The sequence below is a fragment of the Miscanthus floridulus genome, chromosome 10 (assembly GCF_019320115.1).
Source record: "Miscanthus floridulus cultivar M001 chromosome 10, ASM1932011v1, whole genome shotgun sequence".
In the NCBI taxonomy this organism is placed as follows: Eukaryota; Viridiplantae; Streptophyta; class Magnoliopsida; order Poales; family Poaceae; genus Miscanthus; species Miscanthus floridulus.
This window is the reverse complement of record NC_089589.1, coordinates 71,894,963-71,917,901: the sequence shown is the minus strand read 5'-3', so window position 1 is coordinate 71,917,901 and position 22,939 is coordinate 71,894,963.

The following is a 22,939-nucleotide window of genomic DNA, read 5'->3' as shown; positions in this document are numbered from 1 at the left end:
ATACGTTTCCAAACACTGCGCCCAATAAAATAAAATTTTAATTTGGCCTTTAATAATTGTTGTAGTTAAGAGATCGGGGTATATATAGTTGCTAAAGAGACCAAATTACCCTTGGATAATATCTATCATGTCTTGGTACTCTGTTTGCTCTTTTCTTAACGAGTCTAAGATGCTCAACCGACTATTGGCCATATCGATGACCATCAATATCCAGCGATTGCTGTATATGTTTTTATACACAAATATGATCGACATTAACTAGAGTCATATATGGGAGATAGCTTAGCTAGTAAGCAAATAATTGAACAAATGTCCATATGATCGACATTAATTATTTAACACTCACTTAAAGTTATAGGGGAAGAGTATGTTCTTGTTTTGTTGGTTCACTAAGAACCTCATGAGATTTTTCTCGAGTTTAGCTTTCCATTGAGGCGGGGGGGGGGGTGGTTTAGGGTGTTTGAATACGACATTTGGATCAATGAAACCAATATCATTATCCTTTCTCTTTCTAAGTTCTGTCATCTCATATCTGCATATATAAAAATATCGTGTGAGGATATATAATTTATATATATACATGTAGCTTTATATATCACACTTACAGACAATAGCAGCTAATGAGACTTTTGTCGAGAGAGTCCAGGTGGCATAATTGGTGTAATTCTACAAACTAGAATATAACGTCATTACCACGGAAGTAATGTTGGTTTCTAACTCTAACAGGAACAAAGGCCTCTCCCCATTCACATGCCGCCATGTACCACTTGTTTAGCAGGTACATTTGCGTACCCAGTTCACCAAAGGCCTCAGGGTTGTATAGACTCTTTCCATGTTCAAATTTCTTCCAAGGATCCACTTTTCGGAGCAGATGGTCCTTCAGCGAGCACTTGGGCAAGGTCCAAACCAGTTTCCTCGTAATATCGAGCCAGCTCCTCAAAATCGACGTCTAAGTCTAAGTTCGAACCATATTCATTAGGAACGACAAGAAGGGGACTGATTGTTGCGATTGTTGTTCGAGTTGTGCAGCACCTTTCCCTGGTCTAGTCTTTTTCTATGCCGCCTCAAATGACTTGGTGAGAGAGCGGTCGTAGTCCGATTTTGGTAGGGTCTTTTGAGATTCCCGCTTTTTCTAGTCCACCTTTCTTAGAAGATCTGGAGGTAGGTAGAAGTACGGTTTCTTCGGGTTCTCCCTCACTTCTCATTGCCTTTTCACTTTTACAAAGAAACTGTCCACATCTTTTTGTACTGCAGTATTTAATTCCTTTTCACTTTTCTTGTAAGACAGTTTTTGAGGAATAACTGGATTAGATGAGGCTTTCTTCTTTGCCGGATGGTGGGCCAACGGCTTCGTTTGCGGGGCGGACCTCTTAGGAGCTGGCTTCTTCTAGTCATCAAGGGAGGCGGGGAAGCCGTTGGAGACCTCCTTGGAGGTGGCGGCGGTGGCGGCATTGCCACCTGATTTCCCGGAGCACTATGATGATTTGGAGATTGGATAATTGGACTTAGGTTGGTGGAGACCCTGCTGTGTGGGTACAAAAAAGAATAATTAGATATAAGAAATTGTTATTTTTAATCATGCATGCCAATAGAAAATTAGTGAAAATTTTTTTGTTCACTTTTGTCCGCACCTATTGTCTGGCAATTGAGGAAGCGACGGTGGACTAGAGACCCCGGAAATAATGATGTAGCGCTTGCGCCATAGTATGAATGTCTTCTCTGCTTCTCCTAGAGTCTTCTCCCCATCACCTCCTGGAATGTCAAGAGCCAGATCACTAAAACCTTTGTTAACTCTATCCACTGAGACGCTAACATATCTAGGTGGTATTATTGCCCCATGGATTCTTGGTGTCTTGGTAGGATTTGGAGGAGAAAAAACACCGAGAGCCACCATGAATGTGGCATTCTCTTTTGGAATATGTAGCTCACATGATGTAAACGGTGCAGTGATGTCATCCATAGGGAAATGTAGCATTGCGTCATCTTGATTTGGCAACTCCGTGGAAGCGCAACTGCTTTTCAACTGATCAGGGGGTCTAATATTAATGTTGATTCCTGGATCTGATGCCTGCCTTTGGGCACTCATTGCTATTTGCACTTGCTTTATGATTTCATCCTGCATTCTAGCTTGCATGTTTTTTTGCGCTCTTGTGCTTAAAGCAACGCCTCCCGTGACTCACGAACATATTCCTCCAACATGCTGATCCGCACTGCTTCCTCATCCTTTCTTCTCTGTCAGCTTCTGTAGGTATCTCTGTCATTAGGGAAACCATGCTCCCAAGAAATGTTTCGTCCTAAACCTCTTGTTCGGCCACTGTGTTCAGCAGTCCCGATGGCATACGTCAGTTCATCCTTCTCTCTATTGGGCCTAAACGCACCAATAGCTTTAGCTTGTAGAGCATAAGATAATCTTTGTGTTGCTCTTTCGATTTTTGGGTCATGAACCAGCTTCCTGGTCTCTAGGTCCAATTTTCCCCCATGAGCGAAAAACCAATTCTTCGCGCGTTTGGGCCAATTGAGTGATTCTGGTGTGATACCCTTGGCAAGAATGTTCGCTTTCATTTTTTTCCACTTGGGAATGGCAGTCGCGTAGCCACCAGATCCCATGCCATGGTGGTATACCTTCTGTCGGGCATTCTCTTTGTTCCTTCTCACCCATTCCTCACCCTCTTTCGATGTCTTGTACTGTACAAAATCATTCCAGTAGGGCCTCAACTTCGTGAACGGGCCCCTAGTATTGAAATTGGGCGTTAGGTTCTTCTTGACGTATTTCGTGTATAGGGATTTCTTCCAAGTCTGGAATTGTGTGGCCATCTTCTTCATAGCCCACTTTCGAACTAGCTCCTTCAATTCATCATCATTGATATCATCATAATCATCCGCTTGCAACATGAAATGTTGAAGGATATCATCCCAAATTAAATTCTTATCAAGATCAGAGACAAAACTAACATGAGGCTCATTGATCTTTTGCTTCCATTCATGGACACTGATCGGAAGTCTATCCCTTACAAGGCACCCACAGTGTTGCACGAATTTCCTTGCATGTGGACCAAGTGGTTCGCCTGTCTCGATATTGAATTCTGATATTATGTAGCGCCCCTCCAATGGCTTTTTCGGGCCTTGAATATTTTTGCTTTTCACCATTGTGGTCGTCGATCCAGAGGGCTACGTATAAAAAAGGAATAAATAAATATCATATGTACACATAATAGATGACAGATATTCAAATATATATATACAATATTCAAATATATATATATATATATATATATATATATATATATATAAATATATATACCTCGCCAGTACTTTCTTGCACAATATTTTCTTGGTTATCTTCAAGAGCCAGGTATTGACTCCCGTCATCTACATCCTACTGGTCACCATCGGCAAATTGAGTGCCGGTGTTGATAATATTCATTATTTCTTCATCCATGTTGTCTCTCGGGGCAGCCATCTAGCTTTTACTCCACTAGATATATCTATAAAAAATAAAACATGTTTTAATAAATAACCATCCGTACTAGTTGACCTTGCTTACGTGATCATCTCAGCGAGCATTTCTCCACCGGACGGGCACCGTACTTGGCCAAGGAAGAGCTCTGATTCTACGAGGAAGGGAACACGGTCTTCCACGACCATTGCCGCACGCTCAAGTAGCGCGCGAATCTTGCGGTGGACCCGACGATCCTCGGGCATCGCGGCCTCTGGAAGGCCATTAAGTAGGGTCATTGCGGTGGTGATGTTCTGGCTTGCTCGGATGAAGTGAGGAAGGGTATTACCGTTGGCGATGATCCTTTGGTTTACATCGCGTGCCGTGGCGCGTGCGTGCCCACCATCTCCACGGCGCTTGATCTCCTCGTTGATCTCCACGTACTCCCGAACAAGTTGTTGTCTGGCCTTGTCTATTTCCTGCTTTTGGGCTCTCAGCTGCTCCACCCCTACATGAGGTGGGGCCGCTGCTGCTCTCTCGGTTACACCGCCATGGTTGCCTCCCCGGGTAGTCTCCTCTGTGGAGACGCTTTCGACGTGTCCCTCGGAGGTTTCCGCCATGAAACAATCCTGGGAGGGATGATGGCTTCCCCTGCCAGAGTCAGAGTCAGTGTCCGACCCCGGCCCCTCCACGAGGAGGCCATGGAGGGATTTCGTAGTGCTCTCGATCATCCCTACGAACTCGTTGTTCGAGGGGGATAGGATCGTGCGTTGTGCCACAAGGTGGCTAACGGTCGCCAAGGCGTTGGGGAGACCGAATGGAAACGCTGCCGGGGCGCTCCATGCAGAGTGTTCCGGAGAGAGGGTGAGGCGGCGCGGGTCCTCCCTGGACAGCTGTGGTCCAAGGGAGAAGCCGGGCTGGCACTCAAGCCTCCCGTTGTTGATGTTGATGGAGGAAAAAGACTAGATGGCCGCGTGGGCCAGCGCCAACTCTCCTCCCAGTGTGATAATGAAGTCCAGGTCACCGAAACGCACGTGTGCGCCTGGAACCCAGCTGATTGCGTGGTTAGCCATCCGCGGCCTAATTTGGAATGCGCAAAGTCCCCTACTTGGCGCGACAACTATCGGTGTTTCGAACAAACACCAGCTAGTAAATTTATGATTGTTGCGCGTTAGGCCCGGATGGTGCACTAAAGGACATGAGGTTTATATTGGTTCGGGCTGAACGTCCCTACGTCCAGTTTGCTGCTGCTGCTCGTGTTATTAATACCAAAAATGGTTCATAGTAGGGGGTACAAACGGTCGAGAGAGGGACGAGTCCCAAGTCTCTAATGGAATGATCAAAAAGGTCGCTAAGAGCTTGGTCGATGCTCCGCTGTGTGTGAAGCGTTGTGTGTTCAACTTATCTGTCAAGAGTCGATCCCTTTAGTGGGGGGCCCTGCCCTCCCTTTTATAGGTCAAGGGGGAGCAGGGCTTACAGATGGGAGAAAAACCAGAGGCCAAGAAGCCCCTTCAAAGGTGTTGGGCCCTCCTTTTCCACTGAGCCAGCCTTGTTGATATGGCCAGACGGTGTCAGGGATTGGAACGTTCGCCGGGTGCCCGTGTCCTGGCGACACCATGCCCTTACCAAATCAGCAAGTGGCCACGTCTCGTCCTGCCCCTCTGGGTGGCGTGTCGAACAAGGGTGTTGACCTGTGGCCCTGTGGGGAGCGGATGGCGCGGTGATAGTATGTCCATCACTGTAGAGGGCGCGAGTCTCTTCCTGGACCATAGTGGTTGTCGTATGTCTATGTCAGGTTCTGTGTCCGAGGGCTGAAGGCGGCGCCTACAATACGATGGCTCGAGTGACGGGTTCGGGGAGCTCTTATCGGATATGTTCGAGTGAAATCTGGGTCCATCGTTCGTGACGGAGTTGGCATGACCTGCATGGGGCATCCTACTGCTCCTTGCCTACCGAGCGGATATGTTTTTGACTTGTGAGCCTTGCCTTGCTTTTCTCCGCACGTCACCTGGTTCCTACCGAGCGGGCATCCCCGGTCGGATGGCTCCAGTCGGCTCTGAGTGTGCCGGTCGGAGAAGAGCGGTGAGCAGGGTTCCCCACGAGCCCTGGTCGGAGAGACGTGGGGTCGGAGTAAGAAATATCACTTTGGGCCAGGCCTTCCGATCGGAGAGTTCATTCAGAGACATCTAGAGGCCGAAGCGAGTGCTCCGATCGGAGTGGTGGGCCAAAGGGGTCGACGAGCGGGCGCCGCTCCTTTTGGTCCAGACCTTTTGGTCGGCGACTGGGTTGTCCTTCCAGCCTATTGTATTTAGACTCTTAGGCCGAGCCATGGCGCGGAAGCCGGTCCTCAAGGGACCCTGGGTTTATGAACCTGACAATCACCGACGCCAAGATGGTGCCCACCGACGACCTGGAGATCCCATCACTGGAACCTCCTCGTGCCTCCGCCAAGTCCAAAGAAACCATGGAAGTCGGCCTCGGTCTCGACGACCCCTCCAAGACTATGAACATTGGGGCTCACCTCGACCCCAAATAGGAAAGTGCGCTCGTCTCCTTCCTACGTGCCAACACTGACGTGTTTGCTTGGAAACCTGCAGATATGCTGGGGGTACCACGGGAGAAGATCGAGCACTCCTTGAATGTCTCACCGACCGCTAAACCGATCAAGCAGAAACTCCAACGATTCATGCCAGACAAGAAGGAGGCTATTAGGGTAGAAATAAAATGGCTCCTAGCTGACGGATTCATAAAAGAAGTGTATCATCCTTAGTGGTTAGCAAACCCTGTTCTCGTTCAAAAAAGAATAAAGAATAGAGAATGTGTGTTGATTACACTGATCTTAACAAACACTGCCTAAGGACCCCTTCGGTCTGCCTCAGATAGACGAGGTTGTAGACTCCACTACCAGCTGCGAACCGCTCTCCTTCCTCGACTATTACTCCGGCTATCACCAGATCTCCCTCAAGGAAGCAGACCAGATCAAGACATCATTCATTACGCCTTTCGGTGCATACTGCTACACCACCATGTCCTTCGGACTCAAGAACGCCGGGGCGACTTACCAAAGAGACATCTAGATGTGCCTTGATCAACAGATCAGCCACAATGTCGAAGCATACATCGACGATGTGGTCATCAAGTCCAAGACTATCGATAATCTTATCATCGACCTCAAAGAGACGTTCGCCAACTTGAAAAGGTACCGATGAAAGCTGAACCCTTCAAAGTGCATCTTTGGAGTTCCATCCGGTATACTCCTGGGCTACATCGTCAGCGCTCGCGGCATCGAACCCAACCCCGATAAGGTCTCCGCCATCACCAACATGAAACGACCAACGTCCGTCAAGGATATTTAGAAGCTTACGGGTTCGATGGCTTCTCTCAGCCGCTTTATATTGCGCCTCGGCAAAAAGGGTCTACCATTCTTCAAACTCAAGGCTTTCGAGCGCTTTTCTTAGTCGGAGGAAGCAGATACAGCTTTCGAGCAGCTCAAGTTGTTTTTAACAAAGCCTCCGATCATGATGGTGCCTCAGCCAGACAAAACTCTACTGATCTACATCGCCATCACTTCTCGCGTCATTAGCACAGCTATCGTCGTCGAACGTGAGGAGGCCGGGCACGCCTATAAGGTGCAACGTCCGATCTATTTCATCAGCGAGGTACTTAACGAGCCCAAAACTCATTACCCTCAAGTTCAAAAATTGCTATATGCTATTCTGATCACGTCATGCAAGCTCCACCATTACTTCGAGTATTACAAGATCGTCGTGCTCACCGAGTTCCCTCTAGGGGACATTCTCCGCAACAAAGAGGCCAATGGCCTCATCATCAAGTGGGCTATCGAGCTCGGCACTTACTCCATCGAATTCAGAAGCAGGCCTACCCTCAAGTCTCGGGCGCTCACTGATTTCGTCGCTAAGTGGACCTAGATCCAAGAGCCCATCGCCGCTACTTGCCCCGAGCACTGGGTGATGTACTTCGAAGGCGCCCTCAATATCAACGGTGCTGGTGCGGGCATTCCGTTTATCACGCCGACCAAGGATAAGCTCCGATACGTTCTCCTAATACATTTTTCGGCCTCCAACAACGCCGCCAAATACGAAGCGTGTCTCCACAGACTTCGTATAGCCATTGAGCTCGGCATCAAACGCCTCATGGTATACGGGGACTCCGCGCTGGTCATCAACCAGCTCAACAAAGACTGGTCCTGCTCTAGTGAAAAGATGGATACATATTGCGCTGAAATCAGGAAGCTTGAAGGAAAATTCTACGGTATCGAGTACCACCACGTGGTACGAGATCAAAATCAGCTCGCCGACCACCTATCCAAGATAGGCTCTTCTCGCGCCACGATTTTGCCTAGGGTCTTCGTTCAAGATCTTTTGGCGCCATCCCTTAAGGAAGAGAAGGAAGTTCAGGAAATTCCCCCTACCGAGCGGCTGGTATTTACGGTACCTTCGTCGACAGCCGATTGGAGGGAACAGTTCATCAAGTACCTCACCAGCGCCGAAGTACCCACCGACAAGACTGAAACTGAACGCCTAATCCGTCGAAGCAAGCATTACGTGCTGGTGGATGACAACTTGATGAGGAAAAGTGTCAAGGAAGGGATACTGCAAAAATGCATCACCCAAGAAGAGGGAGTGAACCTACTTCTTGAAATTCACTCTGGTTCCTGCGGCAACCACGCGGCCTTGAGAAACCTGATTGGCAAAGCTTTCCGAGCTGGTTTTTACTGGCCCATGGCCATCTCCGATGTAGAAGACCTTGTCCGATGTTGTGAAGGATGTCAATTTTTTGCCAAGCAAATACATGTGCCGGCACAAGAACTGCAGACCATCTCAGCTTCCTGGCCTTTCGCATGCTGGGGACTGGACATGATCAGGCCTTTCAAGCCAGCGCCAGGTGGTTTCCGGTACGTATACGTCGCCATCGACAAGTTCTCTAAGTGGATCGAGTACAAACCGCTTGTCTCGGCTACTGCAAAGAAGATAGTCGAGCTTTTCGAAGATATCATCCACATGAATATTACATTTTTTCCTAGGATGGAGGAACTAGTGTGTAGCATGCTAGCTCTAGGCTAGGCCCAGTTGGAACGTAAGAAAACTTATCGCTAATCGTGCATTTTTATGTGAATTTGAACTGATTTATGTTAAATTCCTATATAATTTCCAAGAGTTTTCTTGTTAAACTTTGCTATACAATTTGTGTGGAATTTTCTATGTTCTAAATGGAAGAGATGTTTCTCATATATTGCAGGAGTACTGGCAGTTAAACATATCAGTAAATTAGGAAATGGAATGGAATCCGCTCGTTGCATTCAGATGATCATATGTATTGGAGTATTTTCAGATGTAATAACCACTCGCCACTGGCACATGTCTAGATGGGTAAGTTGAGTTTTACTACTAACAGACAATGTACTGTGCTTGACAGCGCTGGCGCGCCTTGAGTTTTTGGGCTTGATGACCATGGCAGCATGGTACACTCGGTTACCGCTGCTTGGTGCTTGCACCTACACTTAGCGATGAAGGCGGATCGGATACGGACGGATATCACTGATATTACATTTATTTTCATATTTTTATCTGGATTCAGATTCGAATACGGATAGTGTCAACTATATCGGATAGGATACGATTGGATATCGACATCATAAATATGCGATTTGAGTATTCGGATACGGATGCGGTATCGGATATTGGATATCCGAACTCGGATTCGGACAGATCTCAACCCCTCTAAACGAATTCGGTTTCGAATACGGTTGGAAAATATACGTACTGTTTTCATCCCTACCTACCCTCGGTACACTTGTCTGTCTGGGGTATTATCTCACCACCTTGCAGTTCGACGGCCTCTTCCTATAAATGCCATTCACTCTCTCTCAAGACTTCATAAGTACGTCCATTACAGTACAGTGTGTAATTAATTGCAACTTACCAGTAGTCTCTTGGACCATTGTCTTGCAAGTGTACAAGACTGTAGGAGTACTTGTGTTGTGTCCTGCTACGCACTGGGGCTCAGGTCCACACTCCACAGTATCTACAGCAGCGTCGTTGACCATCAATCTCGGAGAAAGCGTAACTGAAGAAATATGAGGACACATCCAACGTACACACTGTTCAATGTTGAAGGACCATGAGTACTCTGTGTGTTCAATGTTGCTCTAGGGATGAACCTATGGTACATCAGATTCGTCGTCAATTACAATCGTAAGATTTTCCCAAATCTCTGACTTTGGAATGCTACATTATAATATTTATACACCTGATATATAGCTGGAACTTTCTGACATATAATATGTATATCACTAGTGTTTAGGTACTGTCATATATAAAGCCATGTACTAGCAGTATTTATCAACGTATAGTACGCGTAAGGTACTGTCAGAACCATGTATAGGTAGATAAATGAACATTACCTTTAATGGGGAGCGTTGGAGCAGACAGGCACTCCATAGGACCAGCTCTGCAAATCAGTGCGTTACTTCAATGTTTCATGTTTGGAGATTTTTCCCCCAAACGACGAACGGGCAATGCTATGGTAATTAGGGACTGTCAATACAACTGTACAAGCAAAACAAAACAGCTCAAAATCGTTGGAGGAGTGAGTCACCCTTGATTTAATTTTCTGGAGTACACTCTGATTTGATTTGTTGATTCAATAATGTGCTCGAAAAAACCCTCACATTCATTTCTTCCCAAACTCCTCATCAGCATCCTAAGATAATGGCCCCGTTCGCTGGAAGGAATTTTGGAGGAATCTGAAAGAATCTGTAGGAATTTGTGAGAGAAAAACACTGTTTCAGATGAAAAAAGAAGCGAATTAAGCCAGGTTTAAGGGCACGCGAACGGGATCAATTAGGGCAAGCAAACCTCTTATATATGCACATGTTTTCTCGTCATTGTGGAAATAATGTGTACAGCTTCGATGGATTTTTGCAACATGTACATGTACGTACATATATGTATGTACATCATCCTAAGCCATGACGTTTCAGTGGTTCTGAACTTGTCTCACGACTTATGGCCAGTTTGAGGACGATCGAGGCCTGGCCTGCACGGAGCTGCAGCAACCGGAATTCACCTGAAAGTCCACAGGAGTAAACGTTACGAGTTGACGTGCATTTACTATGGGAACAGCTGTAGCATTTCGTGCGGGCTCATGAGTTTTATGGTATGGCCAGAGGCCCAGTTGTGCTCGTATCGTATGCATGGACGGACGCATATGCATTCATTGCAACATGAATAATGATGTCGTTTTTTTCATTATTATAAATTCTCACGAAAGATAGTACTACGGTAGTAAATATTGGCAGTATTGTGCGTACATATGTTTTTAGAAAGATACTGAAACAAGAGTACCAAGTTTCCTTTTTCCCTTTTCTGTTCAAAACCGCGTTTTTAAATTTTGAAGAAAACTAAAGCATTTACACGGTGCATATCTGTCAACCTGTAAGGTGCCATGAGAGCCGAATACTCTCTCCGTTCAAGAAAAAAATACAATTCTAGCACGATACAACTATCATGTTTTGTAATCTTAAGTTTGCATAATTATAAAAAAAGTACGAAGATGCGTTGTAGGACTTTCACCAACGAGACGACAAGTCCACACGGCGGTTGAATACTACGCTGGGAAACAAACCTTTAGGGGCTTTACTGAAAACCCCTTTAGTCCCGGTATTTCAACTGGGAGCACGAATCCGAGACTAAAGGGCCCCTTCTTTAGTCCTGGTTTCTGCACCTTTAGTCCCAGTTGGTAAGGCCTCCCGGTCTGGCCACGTGGGGCGGCCTTTTAGTCCCGGTTGGTATTACCAACCGAGACTAAAGGTTTTCTTTTTTTCTTTTTTTGTTTCTATTTTCAATTGATAATTCGTTTTGGTTTTCGAATAGGTTTTCGAATACGCATTCTACGCTGCTAGTAATATACGTATTCTACACGTTTATAATGTTTGAACATTTTGTACAAACTAAAGTATGAAACTAACGTATATATTACATGCATATACATATATTGTACGTTATTTTATGTACATATAATATGTGTGTGTGTGTATATATATATATTACAAATAAAACTTGCATTGTATATTCTGTCATATCCTTGGGATAACAAATTCACTCCATCTGGTTTGGCTTCCATGTTTCGTTGACGTCAATGTAGAACTGGTCGGCGGGGTTGAGGACCTGGTCATTAAAAAATCCTGCTATGGTCTCTTGAAGTGCTTTCAGTTGGTCACGTCGTATGACTTTTTCCTTCAACCATAGAGTCTTCAATAAAAGTTAAAGGAAAAGTATTAATATATATATATGTGTGTGTGTGTGTTGGTCACGTGATTACTTATATATATGAGCAACAAAAGAAATTGTGAATATATGAATATATTTATATAATGTACTTTGAGGATCTCTTTAGGAGTTTTTTTTTCGTACGCCACGATGAACTCGCAAACGTAGTGTCCACAGTAGTTGTTCCTCTGTTCTTGCCTCAGAACTCACTTTTACGAGAAAAAAGATCCGGTGAATTGAAAGCATACATGTGTTAATTGAATTATATATGTGTGTGTGTAACTAGTACTTACTTTGTGTGCGATTACATCCAGTGACGTTTTACAATGTTTCATGTGGTGTTCCTCAATGATACGTTTCCAAACACTGCGTCCAATAAAATAAAATTTTAATTTGGCCTTTAATAATTGTTGTAGTTAAGAGATCGGGGTATATATAGTTGCTAGAGAGACCAAATTACCCTTGGATAATATCTATCATGTCTTGGTACTCTGTTTGCTCTTTTCTTAACGAGTCTAAGATGCTTAACCGACTATTGGCCATATCGATGACCATCAATATCCAGTGATTGCTGTATATGTTTTTATACACAAATATGATCGACATTAACTAGAGTCATATATGGGAGATAGCTTAGCTAGTAAGCAAATAATTGAACAAATGTCCATATGATCGACATTAATTATTTAACACTCACTTGAAGTTATAGGGGAAGAGTATGTTCTTGTTTTGTTGGTTCACTAAGAACCTCATGAGATTTTTCTCGAGTTTAGCTTTCCATTGAGGCGGGGGGTGGGGGGTTTAGGGTGTTTGAATACGACATTTGGATCAATGAAACCAATATCATTATCCTTTCTCTTTCTAAGTTCTGTCATCTCATATATGCATATATAAAAATATAGTGTGAGGATATATAATTTATATATATACATGTAGCTTTATATATATACACTTTAATAGTAGAAAATAATCACACTTATAGACAATAGCAGCTAATGAGACTTTTGTCGAGAGAGTCCAGGTGGCATAGTTGGTGTAATTCTACAAACTCGACATATATAACGTCATTGCCATGGAAGTAATGTTGGTTTCTAACTCTGACAGGAACAAAGGCCTCTCCCCATTCACATGCCGCCATGGACCACTTGTTTAGCAGGTACATTTGCGTACCCAGTTCACCAAAGGCCTCAGGGTTGTATAGACTCTTTCCATGTTCAAATTTCTTCCAAGGATCCACTTTTCGGAGCAGATGGTCCTTTAGCGAGCACTTGGGCAAGGTCCAAACCAGTTTCCTCGTAATACCGAGCCAGCTCCTCAAAATCGACGTCTAAGTCTAAGTTTGAACCATATTCATTAGGAACGACAAGAAGGGGACTGATTGTTGCGATTGTTGTTCGAGTTGTGCAACACCTTTCCCTGGTCTAGTCTTTTTCTACGCCGCCTCAAATGACTTGGTGAGAGAGCGGTCGTAGTCCGATTTTGGCAGGGTCTTTTGAGATTCCCGCTTTTTCTAGTCCACCTTTCTTAGAAGATGTGGAGGTAGGTGGAAGTATGGTTTCTTTGGGTTCTCCCTCACTTCTCATTGCTTTTTCACTTTTACAAAGAAACTGTCCACATCTTTTTGTACTACAGTATTTAATTCCTTTTCACTTTTCTCGTAAGACAGTTTTTGGGGAATAACTGGATTAGATGAGGCTTTCTTCTTTGCCGGCTGGTGGGCCAATGGTTTTGTTTGCGGGGCGGACCTCTTAGGAGCTGGCTTCTTCTAGTCATCAAGGGAGGCGGGGAAGCCGTTGGAGACCTCCTTGGAGGTGGCGGCGGTGGCGGCATTGCCACTTGATTTCCCGGAGCACTATGATGATTTGGAGATTGGATAATTGGACTTAGGTTGGCGGAGACCCTGCTGTGTGGGTACAAAAAAGAATAATTAGGTATAAGAAATTATTATTTTTAATTATGCATGTCAATAGAAAATTAGTGAAAATTTTTTTGTTCATTTTTGTCCGCACCTATTGTCTGGCAATTGAGGAAGCGGCGGTGGACTAGAGACCCCGGGAATAATGATGTAGCGCTTGCGCCATAGTATGAATGTCTTCTCTGCTTCTCCTAGAGTCTTCTCCCCATCACCTCCTAGAATGTCAAGAGCCATATCACTAAAACCTTTGTTAACTCTATCCACTGAGACGCTAACATATCTAGGTGGTATTATTACCCCATGGATTCTTGGTGTCTTGGTAGGATCTGGAGGAGAAAAAACACCGAGAGCCACCATGAATGTGGCATTCTCTTTTGGAATATGTAGCTCACATGATGTAAACGGTGCAGTGATGTCATCCATAGGGAAACGTAGCATTGCGTCATCTTGATTTGGCAACTCCGTGGAAGCGCAACTGCTTTTCAACTGATCAGGGGGGCTAATATTAATGTTGATTCCTGGATCTGATGCCTACCTTTGGGCACTCATTGCTATTTGCACTTGCTTTATGATTTCATCCTGCATTCTAGCTTGCATGTTTTTTCGCGCTCTTGTGCTTAAAGCAACGCCTCCCGTGACTCACGAACATATTCCTCCAACCTGCTGATCCGTGCTGCTTCCTCATCCTTCCTTCTCTGTCGGCTTCTGTAGGTATCTCTGTCGTTAGGGAAACCATGCTCCCAAGAAATGTTCCGTCCTAAACCTCTTGTTCGGCCACTGTGTTCAGCAGTCCCGATGGCATACGTCAGTTCATCCTTCTCTCTATTGGGCCTGAACGCACCAATAGCTTTAGCTTATAGAGCATAAGATAATCTTTGTGTTGCTCTTTCGATTTTTGGGTCATGAACCAGCTTCCTGGTCTCTAGGTCCAATCTTCCCCCATGAGCGAAAAACCAATTCTTCGCGCGTTTGGGCCAATTGAGTGATTCTGGTGTGATACCCTTGGCAAGAATGTTCGCTTCTATTTTTTCCACTTGGGAATGGCAGTCGCGTAGCCACCAGATCCCATGCCATGGTGGTATACCTTCTGTCGGGCATTCTCTTTGTTCCTTCTCACCCGTTCCTCGCCCTCTTCCGATGTCTTGTACTGTACAAAATCATTTCAGTAGGGCCTCAACTTCGCGAGCGGGCCCCTAGTATTGAAATTGGGCGTTAGGTTCTTCTTGACGTATTTCGTGTATAGGGATTCCTTCCAAGTCTGGAATTGTGTGGCCATCTTCTTCATAGCCCACTTTCGAACTAGCTTCTTCAATTCATCATCATTGATATCATCATAATCATCCGCTTGCAACGTGAAATATTGAAGGATATCATCCCAAATTAAATTCTTATCAAGATCAGAGACAAAACTAACATGAGGCTCATTGATCTTTTGCTTCCATTCATGGGCACCGATCGGAAGTCTGTCCCTTACAAGGCACCCACAGTGTTGCACGAATTTTCTTGCATGTGGACCAAGTGGTTCGCTTGTCTCGATATTGAATTCCGATATTATGTAGCGCCCCTCCAATGGCTTTTTCGGGCCTTAAATATTTTTGCTTTTCACCGTTGTGGTCGTCGATCCAGAGGGCTACGTATAAAAAAAGAATAAATAAATATCATATGTACACATAATAGATGATAGATATTCAAATATATATATACAATATTCAAATATATATAAATAAATATATATACCTTGCCAGTACTTTCTTGCACAATATTTTTTTGGTTATCTTCAAGAGCCAGGTATTGACTCCCGTCATCTACATCCTACTGGTCACCATCGGCAAATTGAGTGCCGGTGTTGATAATATTCATCATTTCTTCATCCATGTTGTCTCTCGGGGCAGCCATCTAGCTTTTACTCCACTAGATATATCTATAAAAAATAAAACATGTTTCAATAAATAACCATCCGTACTAGTTGACCTTGCTTACGTGATCATCTTAGCGAGCATTTCTCCACCGGACGACACCGTACTTGGCCAAGGAAGAGCTCCGATTCTACGAGAAAGGGAACACGGTCTTCCACGACCGTTGCAACTCTCCCTCGTAGAATCAAAGCTCCTCCTTGACGTCCGTTACTGCTCGGCAGAGAATATGCTCGCCGAGATGAACACGGTCCACAAATTCAACTAATACGGATTTTCTACAATTTTCTAACTATTTTCTAAGTTTTTCATTTCATGGAAAAATTAATTCTAAAAAATAAAAGGCATGATTTCTAAGTATTTCATTTCATGGAAAAAATAATTCTAAATGACCTGGTCGATATCAGCGAGCTCGCGGGCGTTTAGGTTGCCGAAGGATAGTAACATTTCTGACATTTGTAGGTCTAAAGTTATCAAATATCCATCAAATTATAGCTCAAGAATATGTTTCAATAAATAACCATCCATACTAGTTGATCTTGCTTACGTGATCATCTCGGCGAGCATTTCTCCACCGGATGACAATGTACTTTGCCAAGGAAGAGCTCTGATTCTACGAGGAAGGAAACACGGTCTTCCACGACCGTTGCCGCTCTCCCTCGTAGAATCAAAGCTCCTCCTTGACATCCGTTACCGCTTGGCAGAGAACATGCTCGCCGAGCTGAACATGGTCCGCAAGTTCAACTAGTACGGATTTTCTACAATTTTCTAACTATTTTCTAAATTTTTCATTTTATGGAAAAATTAATTCTAAAAAATAAAAGGCATGATTTCTAAGTATTTCATTTCATGGAAAAAATAATTCTAAATGACCTGCTCGATATCGGCGAGCTCGCGGGCGTTTAGGTTGCCGAGGATAGTAATATTTGTGACATTTATAGGTCTAAAGTTATCAAATATCCATCAAATTATAGCTCAAAAACATGTTTCAATAAACTAAACTACCGTACTAGTTGACCTTGCTTACGTGATCATCTCGGCGAGCATTTTTTAAGTTTTTCATTTCATAAAAAGTTAAAATAAAATGTTTAGTCGCGGAGTCCATAGAAACGACCATATTTTGACCTAGCAACGCATTGTCAATTGTCATTGCATTGCATTGCACCCCGAACCGCAGCAACGCAATGAAAACTGTTAGGCCAGCTGTTCAGGCTCCGATTCTACGAACAAAGTGCACAAGACAGCAACACAACCGCAAAACCATGACCGACAGAGCTGAACGACGACTGATGCTTGCCTGGCGCTAACGATGGAAACAAGCCGCATAGCTAGGCACCGCTGCTGCGTGGAGTCGGCAGCCCGAGTTCTCCGCCGTCCCACACGTCGCGTTTTCAAGTGTTACAGAAACTCAAACATACAATGCTACTGACAGGCACATACAAGAGAAACTAATTACAACATAAAATCTCTGCCGCGCTTCGGTGAGGCACATACAAGGCTCGGCCGCGCTCCGGTGAGGCAGCGCGCACGGGCAAGGCTCGGGCGAGCTTCGGTGAGGCAGCGCGGGGAAGGCTCGGCCGCCCTCCGGTGAAGCAGCGCGCACGGAGGAGGCTTGGGCGAGCTCCGGTGAGGCAGCGCGGGGAAGGCTCAGCGTGCTCTGGTGAGCACGAGCGAGGTGGGGGCCAGGGACAAGGACGGCGCGCAATCCAACAAGGACGAGCGAGGCACGCTGGCCGGCTGAAGAAGAAGCGCGCTGACCGGCCGGAGAAGAGGCGCGCTGACGAGGCGAGGCTAGGGTGGTTTCCTAGGAGCGGCGGCACTGCTGGATCGATCTAGTGGAGAAGATGAGGCGACGATGTGGCGGAGACAGAGAGGAAGAGAACTAGGGCATGGTTTATAAAGGGATATCTTTAGTCTCGGTTGGAGCTACCAACCGGGACTAAAGACTCTTTAGTCTCGGGCTATTATTAGAACCAGGACTAAAGGTCTAAGCTTTAGTCCCGGGTGTACCCACGACCCGGGAGTAAAGGGCATTTGGGCGGTCACGAAAACTATAGCTCTACCTTTAGTCCCGGGTGGTTGATCCACCCGGGAGTAAAGGGGGATCTGTCCCGGCTAGTGGATACACCTAGGACTAAAGCTCCATCTTTAGTCCCGGGTGGTTGATCCACCCGGGAGTAAAGGGGGAGCTGCAGTTGGCTTTCTTCAATTACCATAAGTTTTTTTTTCTTTTTTTATATATTTCTTTTATATAAATATGTAGAGAGTTATTAATTGCCTAATAAATAAAATATCATCCAAAAAATTATAAAAAAAATTCTTAGACTTGGTTTTGCATTATTATACGCAACAAAAATTTGTAAACTAAACTCTTTTGTTTTACTGTATAAATATTTGACATAGTGTAAATAATAATTACAATTTACACCATGCAAAAATATACTACTTAATTAAAATCATTAAAACTATTGTTTTTTGACAGGAAATTAGTTTTCACATCTTATTAACGTTCATCATTTGGTTTTTCATCACACATTCTCCACGGAAAATCCACCGTCTAGCAGAAAATTCATTTAAACCGTATAAAATATGAAAACACGACAAAAAATTTGAAGTCACAATTATTACATAATAGGTCTAATATATCACTATATATATCAAGCGGGCACAGTAGTGAACTTCTTCTTAACATATATCCCTTGGTTATGATCGCGCCGTAGCCATAGAGTGTCCTCATCATTTAGCTGGATGCTTGGGTCTTTGTTCACTGTGAAGGGTGGAATTCGGTCATCCTTTTCAAATTCTTCTGATATGTCTGACTTGTCTTCAATTCCGATGATGTTTCTTCTCCCTGAAAGAACTATGTGGCGCTTTGGCTCATTGATTGGGTCGTTGTTGTTTTTCCCTCTCTTCGGTTTTGTAACCATGTCCTTGACATAGAACACCTGATTCACATCCTTGGCAAGGACGAATGGTTCATCTTTGTACCCAACATTGTTGAGGTCCATGGTTGTCATTCCATATTGGTTATCGACTGCTACCCCGCCTCCAGTCGCCTTTACCCATTGGCACTTGAACAAAGGTACCTTAAAAGTAGGTGCATAGTTTAGTTCCCATATCTCCTCTATGCGGCCATAATATGTTTGCTTATTTCTATTAGGGTCGGTGGCATCTATGCGGACATCACTGTTTTGGTTGGTGCTCCTTTTATCTTGGGCTACTGTGTAAAATATATTCCCATTTATCTCGTACCCTTTGTATGTGAGGATATGCCACAATGGCTGCCTAGCCAATAAATAAAGTTGCCCATCAATACTCTCATCACCCTGACATTCTTTTCGCAACCAATTGCTGAAAGTTTCCATGTGCTTACACGTAATCCAAGCTTTAGACTTCCCTTGAAACTCGGATCGGAGCAACTCTTTATGTGTCTCGATATACGGATCCACCAAAGAGGAGTTTTGCAGAACTGTGTAGTGTGCTTTATTAAAATAATTGTCCTGCATACCAATATATGGTTTCTTCCCTAGTGTCACCTTTCCACTTAGTCTCCCCTTATATCACGATTCAGGAACACCAATCGGGTCAAGGTCGAGAATAAAGTCAACACAAAACTCAATGACCTCCTCTATTCCATAGCCCTTGGTGATGCTTCCTTCTAGTCGAGCACGGTTATGAACATATTTCTTTAAGACTCCCATGAACCTCTCAAAGGGGAACATGTTGTGCAGGAACATAGGACCGAGAATGCTAATCTCCTTGACCAGGTGAACTAGGAGGTGTGTCATGATATTAAAGAAGGAAGGAGGGAACACCAACTCAAAGCTGACAAGACATTGAACCACATCATTCTATAGTTTAGCTAGATTCATTGGATCGATTGCCTTCTGAGAAATTGCATTTAGGAATGCACATAGATTCACGGTGGCTAGACGTACATTTGGAGGTAGAATTCCTCTTAATGCAACGGGAAGCAATTGTGTCATGAGCATGTGGCAGTCATGGGACTTTAAGTTTAGGAATTTCTTCTTTGGCACATTTATTATACCCTTTATATTCGAGGAGAATCTAGATAGTACCTTGATGCTTGCTAGGCATTCAAACGTGATTTCCTTCTCTTCTTTGCTAAGAGTGTAGCTGGCATGACTTAAGTAATGGCGTTCATCATCTGTCTTCTCTGGATATAGGTTGTCTCATTCTTTCAAACACTGTAGGTCCTGTCGTGCTTCAAGTGTGTCTTTAGGCTTCCCATATACACCCATGAAGCCTAGCAGGTTCACACAAAGATTCTTCATTAGGTGCATCACGTCGATCGTGCTACGGACCTCTAGGACTTGCCAATAGGGTAGCTCCCAAAATATGGACTTCTTCTTCCACATGGGTGCATGACCGTCGGCGTCGTTCAGAACAGGTTCACTGCCATATGCCTTTCCAAATACTACTTTCACATCCTTGACCATATTGAGTACATCCTCACCAGTTTGGTTGCCCGGCTTGGTCTGGTGGTCTGCCTTACCTTTAAAATGCTTGCCTTTCTTTCTTAGGGGGTGATTCATAGGAAGAAATCGACCCCAAGGTACATGACCTTTCAACATTTTTCAAGAATATACCTTTAATGTCATCGAAATAGTGCGTGCACACATTATATCCCTTGTTTGATTGTTCTAAAAGATTACTTAGAGCAAGCCAATCATTGATTGTTACAAACAACAATGCTCGCAGGTCAAAGTGCTCCTGTTTGTGCTCATCCCACACATGTACACCTGGTCTGTTCCACAAAAGTAGAAGTTCTTCAACTAGTGGCCTTAGGTACACATCGATGTCGTTGCTAGGTTGCCTTGGACCTTGGATGAGCACTGGCATCATAATAAACTTACGCTTCATGCATAACCAGGGAGGAAGGTTGTAGATACATAGAGTAATAGGCCAAGTGCTATGATTACTGCTCTGCTCCTCGAAAGGATTCATACCATCCGTACTTAAAGCAAACCTTAAGTTTCTTATGTCATTTACAAACTCCGAGAATTCTCTATCGATTGCTCTCCACTGGGACCCATCAGCAGGGTGTCTCAACATATTGTCTACCTTACGGTCTTCTTTGTGCCATCACAACAACTTTGCATGGTCTTTGTTTCTGAACAGACGTTTCAAGCGTGGTATTATAGGAGCATACCACATAATCTTGGCAGGGATTTTCTTCGTGGGACGTTTGCCCTCAACATCACTAGGGTCATCTCGCCTGATCTTATACTGCGATGCATGACATACCGGGCATGCATCTAACTTCTCATACTCCTCGCCATGGTAGAGGATGCAGTCATTAGGACATGCATGTATCTTCTGGATTTCTAATTCCAAAGGGCAAACTACCAGTTTTGCTTCGTACGTAGTGGCGGGCAATTCGTTATCCTTCGGAAGCATCTTCTTTTGGATTTTTAGTAACTCCCCAAATCCCTTGTCAGATACACTATTCTTTGCCTTTCATTGCAGCAATTCTAGTGTGGTACCCAACTTTTTTTGCCCCGCATCACAAGTTGGGTATAGCAATTTCTTGTGATCCTCTAGCATGCGCTCGAACTTGATCTTCTCCTTTTCACTTTCGCATTCTCTCTGTGCGTCACGAATGGCCTGACCAAGATCATCAGCGGGCTCATCTTTTGCCCCTACCTCTTCTTCAGCATCCACGATTGCAGTATCATTGAAGGCCCCATATTCAGCAATAATGTCATCATCGTCCCATTGTTCTTCTTCACCTTCTTCCATTACAACCCCGGTTTCTCCATGCTTCGTCCAACAAATATAGTTTGGCATGAAACCCGACTTCAACAAGTGTGAATGAAGACTCCTTGAGCTAGCATATTCCTTCAAATTCTTACATATGGCACATGGGCAGCACATGAAACCATCGCGTTTGTTTGCCTCGGCCACATGTAAGAAAGAATGCACGCCCTCAATGAACTCTTGGGAGCGGCGATCAGCATTGTACATCCAATGCCGTCTCATCTGCATTACATGACATACATACCATATTAAAACCTAGAACATAATTAGTTAATTATACGATATGCATGCCACCACACAAGGTATTAATCTATGAAAGTCTTGCTACAATGTAGACAATTCCAACTATCACTAAAAAACTAAAGCTAAAATGCACTTCAGCAGCATAAGAATTTCGCGACCAATCCCAACTAAAACAGACAGATCATGCGTTTGTTCAACATCTATGGGCTTCTTCCGCAGGATCACTGCCTCATCAGCCGCCGTAACCGCCTATGCAAGAGAGTTTTGCACGTGTTCAACATACTCTTCCTCCCAGTACCAGCCTGAACATCCAGTGCCATCCCACTGAAATTAAAACAAAAAATTAGAACTTTAATCACAATCATCATAAAAATAAGTATAAATTAACCATAATCATCAAATGCGAAATAACTCACATTGCGATCCAGACACTTGTAGAAGATATGACCCTTGTTGGGACACTCCTTCCTCACCCGGTACTCCATCATAATCTTCTCCTCACACTTGCCGCATGCAATGAGAGGGAGGTCCGACCTCAGTCACTTTGTAACCCGATGAGAGGCCGAGGACCCGGAAGGAGTTGCCATCTACTCTCTATACTCATTTTTAATATAATATAAATTTCTCATTTTATAAACAAATAATATTAAAAAAAACTCTAAAATTCTCTATATCTCTAAAGCATGAAGTGTGCTATGCATGCTAGAAATGAAAACTCAATACTAGTTTTGAATAACTACTTTAACCTTCCTTCATCCAAATATGCAAACTTTAAAATGATTTTGAGCTTAAATGGCTTATAAATAAAAAAATCTACCATAAAAAAACCACATATATCTAGTCCACAAAATGAAATAAGCTATTGATGAAACATGAGAGTGTAAAGTTGGTAACCTTTAGAATCGAAGAATCGAGGGAGGAATAGAAGAAATCTTGTGATCACCGGTGATGAGGAAGAAGAGAGGCCGGCGATGAAGCAAGAACACTGAGCTCGAAGTGGCTTAGGCTTGGGGAGGAACAATGGGTATATAGGAGGGGATCTTTAGTCCTGGTTGTAGACAGAAACCGGGACTAAATGTCCCTTTCTAGTCCCGGACGGAGCCTCCAGCCGGGAGTAGACTTTTACTCCCGGTTAGAGGTACAAACCGGGAGTAAAAGTGAACCTTTAGTCCCGGTTGGTAGCTCCAACCGGGACTAAAGGTCCCTCCAGCAAAAGCCTGGCGCAGTAGCCGTTGGGAAGAGACCTTTAGTCCCGGTTGGAGCTACCAACCGGGACTAAAGGTTTCTCTAGTCCCGAGCGCGAAAAATATCGGGACTACCGCCAAATTTCGAAGTGGATCAAAGGTCGTTTCTCTACTAG